Source organism: Callospermophilus lateralis, chromosome 6 (genome assembly GCF_048772815.1).
Source record: "Callospermophilus lateralis isolate mCalLat2 chromosome 6, mCalLat2.hap1, whole genome shotgun sequence".
NCBI lineage: Eukaryota > Metazoa > Chordata > Mammalia > Rodentia > Sciuridae > Callospermophilus > Callospermophilus lateralis.
This window is the reverse complement of record NC_135310.1, coordinates 16,658,655-16,677,142: the sequence shown is the minus strand read 5'-3', so window position 1 is coordinate 16,677,142 and position 18,488 is coordinate 16,658,655. Positions and strand designations below refer to the sequence as shown.

The following is an 18,488-nucleotide window of genomic DNA, read 5'->3' as shown; positions in this document are numbered from 1 at the left end:
ATCAGCATGAAATGTCAGTTTTGGAGCAGAGTTCTACTGTGGCAGAAAAGGGAAAAATCCTTCCTCAGAGTTCAGCAGTGGAAGAAGTGTTCAGGCTAAAACAAGCCCTGGCTGATGCTGAGAAGGAAATCATGAGACTAAATGGCTTAAACCAGGATAACCGTCTTGCTGAAGACAATCTGAAACTTAAAATGCATGTTGAAGCTTTAGAAAAAGAAAAGTCATCATTGAGTCAAGAAAAAGAGGAACTTCAGATGTCACTGTCAAAATTGAGCTGTGACCATCAAGTCATGAAAAACAGAGCTTCAACAGACATGAATTTGAATGTACGATTACTAGACTTACAAGTTCACTTGAAGGCAAAGGAGGAAGAACTGAATGAGACTATCAATGAAGAGAAAATGCTGATAGCTGAGTTAGAAGAACTGGATCATCCGAATCAGGAAGCTACAAAGCACATGATTTTGATAAAAGATGAGCTATCCAAACAACAAAATGAAGGAGACCTTGTCATCAAGAAGTTGGAACAAGAACTAGATGATGAAAAAAAGAGAGTTCATCAACTTGAGGATGATCAAATGAACATATCCCAAGAGTTGCATGTGCAGAAGGAGAAGTTGACTGGGAATGCACAGAGCCTCAGTGATTTGCATTTAACCAAGCAGAAGCTTGAAGGTAAAGTAGAAGATTTAGTAGATCAGCTAAATCAGTCACCAAAAAATAGTTTAAACATCCAGCAGGAAAACCTTGGGCTTAAGGATCCCATTAGACAAATTGAAGATGAGCTGTCTGGATTTAAGAGTAAGTACCGAAGTTCTCTGAATGAAGACTCTAACAGTCATTGTAAGGATGACATGCTTAAAGAACGGGAAGCAGAAATTGGCAACTTAAGGCAAAATCTTTCTGAAGTAGAACAGCTCAATGAAAATTTAAAGAAAGTTGCTATTGATCTCAAAACAGAAAATGAAATGTTGATTTTAGCACGTGAAGATGTAAGGCGTAAGTTGGAAGAATCTATTGCTGCTAACAATCAAATCTCTCAAGAAAAAGACACTATCATGGAGACTCTAAAAAGAGACAAAGAAGAGATAGAAGCCAAACTTCACCAGGCAGAAAAAAGACTGTTGGAAGAAGCAAATAATCACAGGCAGACTATTCAGGAACTCTCCAATGCACATCATTTGAATACCTCTGCCTTACAGCTGAAACACGAGTGTGTAGTGCAACTCAATCAAGAGAAGGACTTTGAAATAGCAGGACTCAAAAAGAATATTGAGCAAATGACTGCTGATGAAAAAGAAATGGAGGAAATTTTGGCATCTTATATAGAAGACGAGGAGCAATTGAAACAAGTCCTAAATGAGAAAGAAGTTTTTATTGAAAAACTCGAAGAAAAAAATTCAGAACTACAAAAGGATTTAGATAAGTGTTCTCAGGCCTTAAGAGAAAATGAAACTTTAAGGCAAGTCATTGAAAGAAAGGACAGAAATCTTACCTACATGAAAGCAGAAAACAACTATCTGCAATTCGAACTGGAAACACTTAGGGAACAGCAAAATCAAGCTGTACCAGTGGCTGAGCCTAAAGCTCTTGATGCTATCACAGAACTAGAATTGGAGGTATCTCAACTGAATATAGTCAAAAATCATCTGGAAGATGAAATTGAAGACCATCTGAATATAATTGAAAATCAAAACCAGCGTAAAATGCAACTACTTCAGTCTTTACAGGAGCAGAAGGAGGAAATGGATGAATTGAAGTACCAATATGAGCAGATGAATGCTGCGCATAGCCAGTTACTTTTAGACAAAGAGGAGGAGATTAAGAACTTGCAGACAACTATTGAAAAAATAAAAGCCCAGTTGCCTGGAGAAAGAGGAGATGCTCAAACATTGAATTCTGATATTTTTCAAGAGACCAAAGTAAAAATCCTAAGAACAAAAGAGGTTCAACACTTACAGGACCAAGAATTACGCCTAAACCGGGAGCTAGAAAGGCTACGCAGCCAGCTCTTGGAATCAGAAGAGTCTTACGCCCAGGAAATATTGGCTGCGGAAGACAAAGAGATTCAACTGAGACAGAAAGTCACACTCTTGGAGGAGAAGCTAGCTACATCTTCTAAGGCAAGTCATCAAGCCAGTGTGCAGATAGAGTCCCTGCAGGAACAGTTGAGTCTGGTCTCTCAACAGAGGGATGAGAATGCACTGCAGCTTTCGCTCTGCCAGGAACGAGTAAGGCAGTGTGCCCTGTCATCAAGTAACCTAGAGCACTCCCAAGAAGAAGAGAAAGCTATGCATTCTGCTGAACTAGCCAAAGAAAAACAGTTGGTAGCTGAATGGAAGAACAAGGCCGAAAAGCTAGAAGGAGAAGTATCATCATTGCAGGAACGTTTGCATGAAGCAAATGCTATGTTGGATTCTGCTTGCAAACTGAGAGAAGACTTAGATCTCAAGGAAGAAGAGATGGAAGAACTGAAAAAACAAAACGAGCTCCGAAAAGAAATGTTGGACCATGCACAACAGAAATTGTCCACTTTGGTCAACAGCACAGAAGGAAAACTAGACAAGGTCCTCATGAGAAACCTTTTGATCGGTCATTTCAAGGCACCAAAAGGCAAACGTCTTGAAGTATTGCAGTTGATGGGGAGCATTCTGGACATTCCAAAGGACAAAATGGAGCAGTTGTTGCATAAAGATCATGGTGGTGTCAGTAAGAGAAAGCAAAAAAGCGGGTGTATGTAAGTGTATAGGTACTAGGCATTTTATTTTATTTTTTGAGTTCTTGTTGTTGTGATTTTTTGCCATAGTACTTTTTAAAAAATTTGTTTTGTTTTTTGTAGCACTTTTTGTTTATAGAATTTTGTTCCAATGTAGCAGTTAATCATCACCAGTCATCAATTCTGATGTAATTTTGTGAGCAACTGTACAGAGCAGCATTCTTGAACCATTAGTTCCAACCTCTTTTTTTAAAAAAAGAATAATATTTCTTAAATTTAATGGCATTAAGATAAAAATGATACATGTAATTACAGGAAACAAGAACAATCCAACCCATAAGAAGGAGGTCTCAGATTTAGAGTACATGAAAACCAAATATAATGTTGCAAAAAGTTGAGAATATTTATTTTATCCAAGATAACATTGTACAACTACCAAGGGAAAATTCCAACGGGGAGGACCTAAACATGAAGCTTAGTGGATAAATTCTAAGATGCTTTGAATCCCAATTCTATGACCCCTATCCATTTTGCTTATTTCCACTTCTACAGAAAAGTCACTTCACATTAATCCAGTTTTCCAGATGTTAAATATGTCCAGAAGGAAGAGTATTTTTATGAGTCAACCCCAAAGTGGGATCACATGATCCATTGCCAATGCAAAAGTTAATTAGTAAGAATGCATCATTAAATATCTGGACTGTTTATCTACATACTATTGGGGGCTCTACAATAATTCTTATAAACACATTTTATACAACAGTAGATCAAAACAAGTTGGGGAGAGAAATAAGCTAACAACAGTTTTTGAAAGATGAAAAGCTTAAAATAGTAGTAGTTACAAACTTTTGATAAATTAAGGTAAAAGATGAATCAAAAGTTTCTATCTTAAGTAGGTGAAATCAGAGAAGAGAAAAAGCAGATTGCATAGCACATACTTCTCTGACACCTGTCGTCTCTAAAACCACTCAGAACATTTTTATTAAAATTAATTTAAATGAAATTTAATATATTTTTAAATATAAATTATATTATCATTTAATATAAGTTAATCGAATTTAAATTTACTTTATTAATTAGTATTGTTTAAATTTCTTTTATTAATACTATTGTTTGATTTACATTTATTTTATTAACTGATATTGTTTATTAACTTGAATTATAGTATGATTTATATTTAAAAATTCATTAAATTTCATTTAAATTAATACAATTTAACAAAGTAAATTTAAATAATATAATATAGATTGAATTATTTAATATTTACTCTATAATTTAATATACATGTCAACAAAGTTAATTTTAATAAAAATGCTCTTAGTTGTTTTAGAAATTACAGGTGGCAGTGAAGTATTAGCTATATTATCTTCTTTTTTCTCCTCTTTGATTTTACCTAACTTAAGATAGAAACTTTTGGTTTATCTTTTGTTTCACTTTACAAAAATAAAAAAAAGGAAGACAAAACACCCAGTAGCTACCCATATCAGCTTTTCCTTTCTTATTTCTAAATTTCACCTTAACATTTACATTATTTTACCAAAATTAAGATGCCATCAGTTGTTAGGCATGAACAAAATCACTGAGACAACAACTGGAAGATGCATCCCAAAGTCAGATTGGCTAAGTATTCAAAACATATAAATATCTGAGAACTGATGACCTCTGAGAGTAAAGTTTCCAACCTATGGAAAGTTTCCAAATGCTATGGAAAATGATGACATTTCTTTTTAAGTTGAGAACCTTCTAAGTACCAAGGTACGTTCTCAGAAATTGTAGGTAACTCAAGTCTTGAAATTTCTTATTTTTCCTGTACTATAGAAAAAGGGACTCACAATTCCTTGAGCTCTGCTAGCATTTTAGTGACAGGAAAAACTTCAATGATGCATAGTTTTTTGTTTGCATTCAATGTCTACCGATCTTACATACTTTGGGAAGGGTCACAAGCCACAGACCTTATGCCTTCTGCTCTATTTCGAAGCTTCCAGCATCAGTTGCAACAATTCTAGGAAACACTGGGAATACTCTATGGTACAAAATGCACAATTAATTTTTTTTGAAACCATCCCTAAGACATGAGTCATTAGGTGACTTTCTTGTTCTAAGTATATTTACTGAATTATTATTAAATGATAACATGTTAAGCCAAAATGAAAAATGAAAGCACATGCTTCACATCAGAGCAAGGAAGAAGGAAGAAGGTCTGATGTGTGGTAAAATGCATGAACATGCAAATATTATCCAGCCTTCTGAAGTCTAATTTTCTCCCTTTATAATTTATTTTTTGGAGGTTACATTCTTGCATGATATGCCTGGAACAACTTTTGGGGGGATACAATCAGAAATTCAGCACTAAAATCTGCCTTCCTGCAACATAACATGGCTAACTCCTGAGAAGAATATCAAAGTATATATTTTGCTTCGACGTGCCAAATTACTTGGAATCTTCTTCCAATAGACTTCACATGGTTGGGAAAAGCAGAGTTCAGATTTGTCAGGAGAGATTTTTATGTATTCTGCTCACTCCATTGTGTCTAGGTGAGCCTTTGGGTTTCAATGCCTGGAAACACACTTCTTATATTTCAGAATCGAAGAGCTCTTGGAAACAGCGACCTCACTGCATGCTTGAGAAAAACATGTTATATAGGTAGCCAGAAAATTACAAAGATTAATATAGATTCAAGATTTTTAAGACAGGGGTTTAATGGCGAAAACAGCAAGAGAGCCTTAGAAATTTCATACTCCCTGCATTCTTAGGAAAAGCTTCTATGTTGTAAAGAAGATAACACCAAACAGAAAAGTTCCTAAGAAAATATTGTGCTTTCAGTTTCCTTGTCTCATAAATTTTATTAAAGTTTCATTAAAGACCCTGAATTTGCTAGCCTTTTTATTAAATACTTATTTGAGATATTCTATTAATGTCTATCCCTGGATTTGATTTGGTCTCACATTAATGTCGCTCCCTGTGACAAAGGGTACACGGGAGGCAGGCAGGATCAGCCTGTCCTCTCCAAGGCACCAGCTGTGGGAACCACCCTCTGACAGAGGTAGTGAAGCACACTAGCTTCTCCTGGGCTGAGCTAGAGGGTAAGTATCTCAACCTGGCCTGCCACCCAACCTGGCCCACAATCACACTGAGTCGGGAGAGGAGACAACCAAGAAGGTGCAACAGTCTCAACTTTATTTTGTCAGGGACAAGTTTATATAGTGATAGAAGGAGGGAGTAGGAAGAGACAGTAGGAAGAACGAAGAAGGGGCAGGTACGTCACTATCACTAAGGGGCCTAGGAAGATTTCAGATTCAACCATTAGGCAGCACGAAGGTCAAAAGCCCATGCAGAGGCTAAAAGCCTGCGAACACCAATCCAGCCAGGTCATGTATACGGAAATGCTCTGGAAGAACCCATGAGGCCACCTCAGCCACCAACCAATAATGGCCTCGGTCCCAAGAGAGGTAAAAGGTTCCAACAATTAAAATGTGTCTACTTTTTATGAGCACAGATGAAATAGTATTTGAGATGATTTATTGCAAACCTTTAGTGCCACAGTCCGGCTGCAGCAAAATAACCGGGGTGTGAGGAGCAACTTGTGTACATTGATACAGCAGGAGTGGGAGCTGTTTATTGTAGGACAGGAGGGGTATATATACATTCCACACAGCTTATCTTAATCAACATAAACTAGATACAGCAGTCAACCAATAAGGAATCTCCACACTTAAAGGCTCCCTGGCGTTCCTTCACAAACCACTCCCTCTGGCAAAATGCCAGGCGCCATCCTGACTTGTTTTCAGACCCTAACACTTTAGTAGTTTATGGACATGGAGTGAGTATCAAATGATATAAAAAAATGGAGTTTTCTTTCATGTCTATCATAAGTCTTTGTTTCCTCAGTTGCTGGGGAGGAACATTAGGATGATTTGCTTAGAGTAAGAAAGACTAGACTGGACAGAAGGGACTGGAGCAGCTTTTCTGGTTAGCTTGTCCATTTGAAAAACTTTTATCTGGGACAGGCAAAATATAACAAAGACCAAAATCCATTGAACTGATCAAACCCTGCAACAGTTAACCAGAGTAGCTTCCTCGTCTCTGGCCCCTATTTTGGAGCAATGCACTGTAGGTGATACTTTGAATGATCCTTGGCACTGAAGAACTGTCATCCAGCAATTTATTTCCTTTTTTCATGTCCTTCTCAGGGATGATAATAAGTGATTTCCAGACATGAGGAGAGGGAGGAGTAAGAGAAGGTACTGGGAAATCTAATAACCCAAATTAGGTTATGTGAAGGTACCAATGTGTAATAACAAAGGCCGTTATTTTGAACAATTGTAATGCACCAAACAATGATGTTACTAAAAGAAACAAAAAGAATAATATGATTTCTATAACTTCAAAATAATCTGATCTTTAGGAAAACTATTTTAAAAATAGTTTGTGCTTATCTATCGGACTTTTTACCTGTTTATCAAGGCTTAGTCTTATGAGGACATGGATTAAAAAAAAAAAAAATCTTGTAAACTTAGCAGGGTGTGGTGACAGATTCCTTTAATTCCAGGGGTTCCAAGCCAGCCTCAGCAATTTACAGACACTCTGTAACAAAATAAAATAAATACAACTGGGAATGTGGCTCAGTGGTTAAGCATCCCTGGGTTTAATCCCATACCTAAACAAACAAACAAAAATTATATAAACAATCTTTTTTTAAACCTATGCAATTGAGATTGATCACAAAGTCATTCAAATCACCAGTGGCACAAACACATAATGAATTTGAATTTGAGTTTTAGATACCAATGAATCTTATGCAAAATGACTGTCCTAACAAAAAATGTGTGGACTTTCATCTGTGTATGTGCAGAGATTCATGTATCTTCGGGTCTATAAAGAAATTCAGTAACCTCATGAGGCAGTTTTTCAACAATCTAATTTCACAAGTGCTAATCTCTTGCTGTAATATATGGGCTAAAAATAACATTTCTAACTCCATATTCTACCTGTTATGGTTTCCTAGAGATGCTGAGTCTATGTAATCTTATTTAGTCAGCTGAGTAACTACTTTAAAAAACAATGACAACTCTGAAGGTATTTTAATTAGGGAACTGGTTGGAAATAGTGCTGTATCCTTCCTATCCTGGTAGAGCAAGAGAAAGAGGTTCAATTGTTGCTTCTAAAGACCTAAGTTGGATTCAGGCTTAGGCAGCCCTTTGATTTACTTCTCTAGCAGCCACGCTGAGAGTTTCCAAGTCATTTATGTGAAAGTAACAGTACTGAAATTTTGATATAAAGTCATTTTATCCTATGTTGTATGATGAGGAAGTAAGAAAGGAAGGAAAACACAGATGTCTGCTAAACATAAATACACATTTAAATGGGTCGTAACTGCACATGTGCCATTTGTGTTTTGGTTCCCTTGACCTGAAACCTTTCTGCTTGTAGAGATCAAGGAAGGATTTAGTAGGCTTCCGATCTACCTCGTCTCTGGCAGCACCACCACCATCTAGCGAGTGCCACGAGTGTGGGTGCGTCAGACTCTCCAGAGTGCTGTCCATCGAGGTCCACCTCACTGTTGGCTACTGAGTGCTGTCCCTGCCACCCGGATCTACTACTTCCATTACATTTAGAACTGTCAGTTGAGTGGTTGTGGCTACCCCTGGAAGGTCTGGTCTCCAGAAAAGAGTTATTACAGAGCTCTCCCAGCATGCCGGGGCTCCCCTCACAACTCATTTCTCAAAGGTACACCTTCTGGACCCTCCCAGTGTGGGCGAGTAGGTCTCACATGACAAATCCACTCCCATGCCGTGTTTCCTCAGCTCTCCCAGCTCAATCACCACAGGAGACTTCTGTGACCTTGACTGGTGTGGCGCCTTCTCCCACCCGCCAGCCAGCCAGCCGTTCTGCATCAGTGGACACCCGTTCTGACACCTTCTACCTGGTGATAGAATCAGATCCCACAGGCTGAGGGCTGTGTCCCCCCCACACCCACCCACAATACACACTTCATTTGCTGCTCCCAGGCTCCAGGTTGCTTTTGATGTGTTTCTGACCCACAGCTGCCAATCAAGTTCCCACAACCTCACCTCAATTTCAGTTAATTTGCCCGAATGACTCACAGAACGCAGCAAAGCACGTTTACCAGTTTATTATAAAGGATGTAGATGGAGAGCCGCACAGGGCAAGGTGTGGAGAAGAGGGGCCGAGCTTCCACACCCACTCTGGCTCACCACTCTCCAGGGACTTCAGGTATCCAAAGCTCTCTGCGCGTCTATGGAGAACTCATTTCGTATGCGCGATTGATTGAATCCTTGGCCATTCATGATCCTGAAGTTGCCAAGGGACTTCCCGCCATTCATTGACTCCTTAACTTGGAAAGAGTCTATCACTTTGGAGAGTCTAAGTATGTTCAGAGTTTCAGGCCAGGAAACAAGAGAAAGACTAAATATACATTCCGTGGTATCACACCTTCCCATCTTCCAAAGCATTGAAATCCCTTCATCTACAGGAAACCCAAGGAGATGAGTGTTTTCAGTTCACAGTGGGCCTTTTTGATTCGTGTTCCAGCCAACCAACCAAGCACACTGTCAGCACTCTGCCCACTCTCTAAGCCGTGATGCTAAATCCAGAATCCCTTCTTGGGGGCCCACAGGAGTAAACTTGGCCAATCCAAGTTCACGTTCCTCCCCTAAGTATGCCCATTCCCACATTCATTCCCTGGTTTCCATCTCTGAAAAAAAAGGAAGTCATTCTTTTGCAGAATAGCACACCTCATCATGGATCACGCTTGGTACCTTTCTCTGGGGACTTGAGGAACCAGAACTAGTTACAAGCCTAGAAGCCAAGAGAGATGGCAGTGGTCCTGAGGAGAATCCCTAGGGTCTTACAGGTGGGCACCTGAAGAGGTCATTACCATGCTCTCTCAGAGGAACTGGCAAGGTTGACCCACTTGGGGTGGGAAGGTCCTGTCCCAGGGGTTGGGGAAGCTGCTTCTGCTGGAAGTGGGGCAAATAATTCCACCAGCAAAGACTCATCAGAATTTAGGGGCTTGAGATCCCCAGCGTCATCAGGGTCTTCCCATACATTCCCATCCCAACTGGAAATGTCCTCTTCCTTCTTAATCAAGGCCCTCACTGAAACTGTGGCCCCTTCACCCAGCTGGGAGTTCAACTTGCTTGTAATTCATCCAAACCCCTCCAACGTCAGTCAGTTGGGCCTGCTATTTATTATTGATTTCTTTTCTTTTTTTTTTTCTGTGCACTGGTTGGACAGGTGGGCTTCATGCTGAAAGCCAAAGGGGCACAGTGTAACCTCTGTCTTTGACTAGTGCCCACATGGCTAGCTCTAGGCCCACAGAGCAGGACTTCTCCCTGCCAGCTCCACATTCTTTCCACTCCTCTGGGCTGGCAGGTTCTCAGAGCACAAGGCCTGGAGGCATGCCAGCTCCTGCCAGACCAGGAAGACACACCCCAAAAGGAAGGACCCAGAAAAGAGTTCAATCAGGGAGGGTGTCATCAAGTCAGGATCTGATTGCCGCAAGATGGTTATTCTTGGTTTCAAAAATCTCAATCCAACAAGTACTTGTTGAGCTCCTTTCAGGGTGAGCACTCTCCTAAGTGCCACCAATCCATTCAGAACACAAGGATGTTCCAGGGGTGTCCTATGTGATGGGGAAGATAGGTGCACAAATAATCACACTTCCAAGTTCACGTTTATTTTCCCTTATTCAAAGCTTTGGTAAATGAGGTTACTTAGAGAGCCTGTACTAAGACCATTTAGGGTCAATTGTCTAACAGGGAATCCTACAGTGGAAAAATAAAATGTACATTTCAGGGTTGCACAGAAACTTTGTTACAGCCTGATTTGGTCCTGATTGTACCACTTGCCCCACCTGGTGGCCATTTGTTTGAACTGCAGAATCAGTTCTCCAGCAGAGGCCCTCCTAAAAGAGTCTGCAAATCTTAATGTATTTTGATAGGTTAGCAAATGCCCTAGAGGACTATCTACTCACTGTTGAATGGGACATCTTCCTCACTTTGGAACACAGACAACCTATCCCTGGCATTCTGCCGATCTTGGTTGAAATTGTGAAAATGAATACATTCGGACTTAGATTTCAGTGAACTGATGTCTAAGGAGCAGGGTTTCCTTCATGTTTTCCAACCATGTTTTGGTGGACCAAACTAACCAGAGAGGGTCGAGGAGGAAAGGGGAGAGATGGGGGGAATTAAACCTAATAAAACACAAGCAGTAAAAAACAACACCAAAAAAACCCTCAGAAATATTTCTGAAAGTGCTAAATCTGAAACAGCACAAAAAGTAAAATATATCATCCCAATATATAGGGAAGGAATGTATATAGAGATCCCACTTTTTAACTACTTTAGAATACTATATATTCACCTGATAAAAATATGTTTATTATGTACTTTATTTAAAATAAAGTGAATTATGAAGATTGTGTTGATTCTGAAAGCTTAAAATAACAATGTCATCATTAAGAGTTACCACTATTCCAGGAGGGGGTGAAACCAAAAAACTCAGTGGTTTGTTTGAGGTGGTTACGTGGAGGCGTCAGCAGTGGAGGCCAGGAGCTGGGGCACGGGGAGACCTCGCTTGCCCTGCAGAGTGTCAGCCTGTCTCCATTCTAGGATGTCGACATTTGATATTTTCTCCCCAAATTCAGCCTCAGGTCCTGTCTTCCAACCAAATAGCTGCATCCAATTCTCTTCAATAGACATTCTGAGGCTATGGACACTTAGGCTTGGCCTTACACCTCTTCCAGAAGCTAGCCCAAGGTCTCCCCAGTGCTAGCTCTGTGATGTGAGTTTGGTCCCTGAAGAGGGCTGATGGTATCTAGTAGGAGGACTGAAGAACCCTCTGGCAGGTGGCGGCCACTTTGACAAGGTGCTCATCAACGGGGTGAGTGAGCTGGTTAATTACACTAGTGGGCCTCACAGACCTGCCAGTCACTAAACAAAGCAGCCCATTCATGGAGTCGAGCCACGTGGTCTGCAAGACTCCACACTAAGGTTGGTTTCCTTCAGCTGGAAATTCCATGCAGTTCAGATTTCCAATTCCCATGACCCTAAGACTTCAGCCCAAAGTGAGGTCAAAAAGCAGCCAAGATTCTAGGTGGGAATGCATAATTCATACGTAAAACAAAGCCTTAGTAGAAAGAAGGAAGGAAATCATCTGAAAGGGGTGGGTTGACTGTAGGGTCTATCAAAATGTAGCAAATAGCACCCCCGAGTGCAGCCACCTACAAGAACTAAGATGGGAAACTTAAAGACGGGTAAAGGAGAAGGTTATTTTATTATGCAGCAGAAAATATTATCTCATTGATAGATGACAGATGTGAAAGCTAAATCAGATGGGCTCACAGACAGAGCAGAGCAGAGAACTGAGGAGAAAAGAGAGCGTAGCACATTCATCCGTTCAGTCATTCTGTTCAGCATTTATGTGAATGCCAAGTCCTCTGCAAGGCAAGAGTGATGGCCAAGCCAGACAGTCTCTGTGTTTGTGGACTCTAGGCTCAGGCCCAGGGGAGACAGGGTGTGTATGCTTGAAATCTCCAAACTAACTGGAATTTGGTTCCTACAAATGCAACCAAAATAATATGCAGGAAAGGAGGTGGAGAGGCAGCTTCCTCCTCTGTGCTATTTGAGCATAGACCATGGAGTAGCTCCAGAGGGTAGGCAGGAGGTTGGCTATTCTTGCCTTTGGGGAGGGGACATGTGACAAGGTAGATACATTTCTTGGCTCTTGGTCCTTTGAATTTTAGTCACATGTATCTCTTACTTGTTTTCAAAAATGTGCAAACTGTAAAAAAGTCTAGCACTAGTAGAGATGGATTCATACACTTTGGGTAAGGTATTTTATTTGTTTTGGCAGAAAATAACTTAGAACCTGGTGTTTTCACCAAGGGCCACCAAGCTGCCTTATTTGGGGGACCACAGGGCAACCTCCTGTATTTAAGACTTTACTATTTCTTTGTACCTAAATTGTTGGTAAGCTATTTTAAATTCTTTTGTAGAGACTGGAAAAAAAACTAAATAAATAAAATCTTATTTAAACTTTCTAAAACATTCTCTATCATCACCAGAAATATAAATGTATTCTCATCCGAATCAAAGTCTGCTCCATATCTTTCTAAAGAAGTAGGGGATTCTCGCTCTTTCTCATTTCTCAGTTCTACTGTAATGATGGTATATGGTATATGTTTTATTTTTGATAATTATTTAATTATACCATATTCAAATTCTCCAGTTAAAATAGAATACTGACAGGCACCGTGGTAATGGAAAATGCTGAGAAACATTCATGGCATCAGGAACAGAGTTTTGCTCCACTGCCCTTTAAAGAGGCATGGAACCTTGGAACATCATTCTGGGAGGAACATGTCACTTCCTCTGGGGGTAGCAACAGTGAGGTTGCAGTGGCTCAGTTACTCACTGACTGATGGAAGGTGTCTTATAAAGAGATGGTTGGACTGACTCTCCTTGGGTGGGATTCTAAGTGATTTAAAATATATGGACCTTCATCTCAGATATAACCTCCAGAGATTTAAGTTATTTGCAAGTGACATCAAAAATTAGGCTACAGATCAACATATAGACTGGGCTGTGGCCACACTGAGTCTGCTTTGACACTGGTGTGCAGGAGCAACTGGACTTCACTATCCCAACTGAGCTATATCCCCAGCCCAGATCTCCTCCGTTGTCTCACTTGAAAGAACCATTCATAAGGATCCAACAAGATCACTTTTTTTTATTAAATTTACCATTCTAGGGCTGGGGGTATAGCTCAGTGGTAGACAACTTGCCTCACATGCATGGGGCCCTGGGTTTGATCCCCAGCACTGCAAAATAAATAAATAAATACAATAAAAATTTACCACATTTTACAAAGGAAATCATAGTCTGTAAACTGAATTTGTTACTTAGAAATACATAAACATCAGGGATCTCCTGTTGTGCCATTGAATGAGACACAGTTGAGGGTCTCTAAGTTCCCTTCTCTTAGTACTAAGTATCTTTAATTTCTGAATTGTGTCCCTCCAAATTCATATAGTCAAGCTCTAACCCTCAGCACTCCAAAATGTGACTATTTAGAGATAGGGCCTTTAAAGATGTCACTAAGTTGAAGCAGGGCCATTAGGGTGACCAATACACCCCGTGTCCTTGTAGGAAGGGGAATTTTGGGCAGACATGTGCATACCCAGAGGGAGGACCCTGTGAGGAGATGATGAGAAGATGACCTTCTAAGAGCCAAGGAGAGAAAACTCAGAACAAACCCTGCTGGTACCTCAGTCTTGGATTTCTAGCTTCTAGGACTGTGAAATAAATTTCTGCAATATCCAGGCAGTGGTATTTTGTTATAGCAGCTCTGACAGACTCATACACCTTCCAACACTAAAATTCATTGGTTGTAGAAACCCCTTTCCTAATGCAGTAAGTAGCACAAGAATATATTTTTACCTTCCTACTCATACACACAAAAATACATAATTATTTTTATCCAACTAAGAAACTACTTGAGAGTCCTGGCTGCACCTGGAATCTATGGGATCCATAAGGTTGTTCCCGGTTTAGATCGATACAGTATTATACCATCTTGGTACAGTCAGGATCCATTATAGGATCCTTTTGCCTTCAGGCTTGTTTTTGCAACTACTTCCACTAACAAGCAAGTAGGTGGAATAGCTTCAAGGAATGATAAAATATACAAATGTGTGTGATTGCATGGTAATTTCTGGAAATGACATTCCAATTTGATGTAAATGTATGAGGTATAAACAAGATAATATTCTTTGAGCAAACTCAATTGACCTTTTTTCCCTGCCTAAAAAAAAATAGATGTTTTCATATAGAATAGAAGGCAAAATATAAGAATAAAAATATTGCCAGTACAGTGGCACATTCATGTACTCACAGCACTCTGGAGGCTGAGGCAGGAGGATTGCAAGTTGGAGGTCATCTTTGGCAATTTGGTAAGACCCTGTCTCAAAAAAAAAAAAAAAAAGAGAGAAAAGAAAAGAAAATGATTGGGGATGTAACTCAGCGGTAAAGTGCCCCTGGATTTAATTCATACTTCTATATAGTTCTATATCTGTGGTTTTTCTATCTGTTCTTAGGCTCCAAAGAGGGACCTCAAGAATCTCTAGTAAAATGAGAGATACCAGATTGGCTATGTAATTCATTTGGGCTTCAAGTAAGATTTTTTTAAATAAATGATTACATTGCTAAATAATTTGAATCATGAATGCTCCCTATTCATTCATTTATTCTGTCGATAAACACTTGCTGATGCCTATTGTGGCAGGCACTACGCCAGGGGACTCCCAGCTCCTCTGTTTAAGGGGAATCCACTCTCAGTCTGGCTTTGGGATAAAAGATGACCCAGCAATAATGCTTCTTTATTGTTAAGTGTTTTAAATGGAAGCTACTATTGGGATTATTTTACAGAGGGAAATGAACTGAGGAGGAGCAAGTAACTCTCCTTGCTCCTACATTTTAGGTTAAGGTGCAAGTCTGGCTAGAAGATGAGCAATGGGAACAGTGGTGGGGGGGGTGCCTTGTGTCCGCCATGCTTTCTCTTTTGCCTTTAGGCAGGTGCTAGTGGCGGGTGGAGCTTCCTGGAGGTGGGGAAAGGGAAGTGGTGCCAAGTTTCTTCTCAGGAAGTTTGATAGCAAAACTGATGGAATCAATTCTGATGTATCTGCTGCCCAGCAGCCTGGCATTCCTAACCATGTCACACTCGGCAAGGTAAGGTCTTTTAAAAAAAGACCCAAAGTTTGTGTATTTTGGCTACTGTCTTTCTATCAGGAACTCAGGAATGCTGGGGCCTACATCATGTCTTTATTCTCTGCAGAGGGGGTCCCACTCACAGAAAGGATCTCACGCTGAGCTTCTGTCCTCATCTTCATTTTTGAATAAGAAAACAAAGATTGGAGAGGTTCCCTGATTTGCCCAAGGTCATGCAGCCTGAAGGTGGCTAACAGAAATTTAGTTGAAGAACACTGACTTGGGGTCCAGAGACATGGTCAGTGTTTTAGATCTGCCTGGGCAGCTGGTGAAGTCCACTTGTCAACTGGAAGTAGGAAGTTGGCTTCCCTGAGAGGTCCCTGAAGTTCTGTGCTGCTCTCTGATGGTGGGATGTGTGTCTGTCCATCACCACCTCCCAATGTCTCAAGGTATGGGAATTAGGACTACAGGTTAGTAATTTCCAGTGAGCTTTCATTTCTTTCCTGTAACTACAGACATAAGTACAATATAAGGGAATTATCAAAGTCCCTCAGTATTCCCAAACCTCCTTAAGCAATTTGTGCTGCTTAAATCCAAAATTAAGCTCTGGCTTTGTTCTGGGCTGTTGGCAAGGTTCCTAATTACAAGACGATGGGGATCTCCTTATGTCTTACGGAACTGCGAGCTTTACCTGCGATTCATTTCAGAGTGTGGGCAAAGAGCTGGTGTTCCAAAGGCTGAACACTGGGTGTTGTAGATACTTTGGACTTCACGTCACCACCTGAAGCCACCTCCACATTTCTTTTGGTAACCTTCCTGGCAAAATTTCTGATCCTACAAATGGACCTGTTCCCCATCAGTAATGAGATTCAGCTTCCTGAATTACTGAATTTTCATGGTAACCCACCCATCCACCAAGAAGGGACAAAGAAAGAAAGAAATACACTCTCAGCATCTAAGCTGTTTATCAAACCTGGGTGAAGAAATGGATTTGTTTGGGTGAGGCAGCCACCATCCTCCATTCCCTGGAGTCCTGAGTGCCACCTGTCCTCAGCAACACCCTCCTCTTCTCCTGGGACTACCATGCTTTTAGCATCCGCTGTTCTTCCTAGTTTTACTGGTGGCAATTGGTGTTAATGCCCTATTCAGCTGACAGAAGGATGAGCCAGAGGCATTTTAGTTGAAAGACAGTTCAGTTCTGTCAGGTGTGTTGGAACCCGCTGCTGCCCTCCCACTTAATTTCATTCTGCTGGAATCCAAGGGATGACAGCTCTGGATTCTCTGCTGCCATTCACAAGGGTACACTCTCCAGAAAAGAGAGAAGACTGCCCTCGGGCCCTTTGTTCCACGCAGATTAGGTGGTGAGGTGAGGGTCTGAGGAGTTCTCTGTTGCCAGACAAATGGGTGGTCAGCCTGACTGACTGGCAGGTGACGAGAGAGAGAGGAAGAAGTCGTCACAGACAACTAAACCTTAGATGGTACCCAGCCAGAATCAAAGGTTCCACTGCTCACCCTCCAACCAACACTCAGGAGAGGGAAGTTGGTGGAAGAAAACAGGTGTACTCAAGCCAGCCGAGGAAGACAGGAGACTTATGCCCCAAATCTCTACTTCAGGGGCTCTTTGGGGTGTGAACAACTTTTGTGAGAGGAAAGAGGGCACAGAGGGACAAAAGGCAGGAAACATGCCTATGGAGATCCAGCCAGGCTGGGATAGAGAATCACGCACGAATTCTGGTTTTCTACCCCGGCTGGTGCCTGCCCATGCAGTTTCTTAGTTTCTATTCTCAGCAGGAGGAATCGGGATCTAGAAAAACAGGCAATTAGGAAAAGAGAAGCAAACGAACAAACAAACAAACAAACAATTTGGGAATTTTAATTTCGTCTGAGCCCTACAGAGGTTTTTCTCTGAAATATGATCTGAGTGTTCAACTTCTTCCTTTCTTCAGGGATACCTGAATGTAGACTGGAATAAGTAGACACAAAAGAATAGGGTAGAAAAGGGACCAGCACATATTTTTGTTAGGATCACTTCTTCTAAGTAATATTCTAGGTCAGTGAGTCTCCAACCATTGATTTCTTAGGCCTTTGGGACACTTTAGGGAAATTGTTATTCTTTTATTTTTTTTTTCTTTTAGCCTTTGAAATCTTAATTTTAGCCTTTAAAAAAAAAGTTGTATTAATTTTGAGATAATTATAGATTCATATACAGTTATTTGAAATAATAGAGAGAAATCCCATCTACCCTTTACCCACTTCCCACAATTGATAACATTTTGCAAACAGGATATTAATTTTTTATGATATGATTTTTAATTGGTGTATTATATTTATACATAAAAGTGGAATCCCTTGTGATATGTTCAGACATGCACATGATACAGCTTGGTGAATCTTACTCTGCTCCTCTTCCCTTTGTCATCTCTCTCCCTCCGCCACCTGCTTCTTCCTCTACTCCATTTGATCTCCCTTCTGTGGTCATGAGATTCCTCCAGGCCCATTTTTTTTCTTTTTTTAAAAATTTTAATTTGTTATATGTGACAGCAGAATGCACTACAATTCATATTACACATATCTTTTTTTTTTTTAAATTCCTCATTTCTCTCTAGCTTCTGCATAGAAGAGGAAACATTTGACTCTGACCTCTGACTTTCAGAGTGACTCTTGAGATGTATATTTATTTCTTGGGGCTACTATAACAAAGTACCACAAGTTGGGTGGCTTAAAATGAAAAAAAAAAATTATTGTCTCACATTTCTGGAAGCTGGAAGTCTAAAATCGAGACATCGACAGGGCCATGTTCCCTCTAAAACTTGTAAAGGAGAACCTTGCCTTGTCCAGTTTTGGTGACAACTGGCAATCTTTGGGTGGTCCTTGGCTTCTATCTGTACCACTGTAATCTCTGCCTCTGCCCTCACATGACCCTAGGACAGAGAACTAGAAACTGCTTTTGCTAAGGCGCTGACTCATCATTGAGGCGTGCACATGCCCAGTGGGTAACTGAAAGCAGGCTAGAGCTTGGCATCTGTCTTCATTTTGGATT

At 40.5% G+C, this 18,488-nt stretch overlaps 1 long non-coding RNA gene across 1 annotated transcript in view; it reads right to left on the bottom strand.

Annotated features, from left to right (window-relative positions):
* The window catches only part of LOC143401100 (uncharacterized), a 36,912-nt gene extending 18,924 nt beyond the window's left edge, over positions 1–17,988 (bottom strand). The window contains exons 1-3 of the long non-coding RNA XR_013155509.1: positions 17,135–17,988; positions 14,637–14,702; positions 13,486–13,563 (exon numbers count right to left, since the gene is read on the bottom strand). This is a non-coding gene — a long non-coding RNA (uncharacterized LOC143401100). The remainder of the gene's footprint in view (positions 1–13,485; positions 13,564–14,636; positions 14,703–17,134) is intronic.
* Positions 17,989–18,488: the final 500 nt, after the last annotated feature.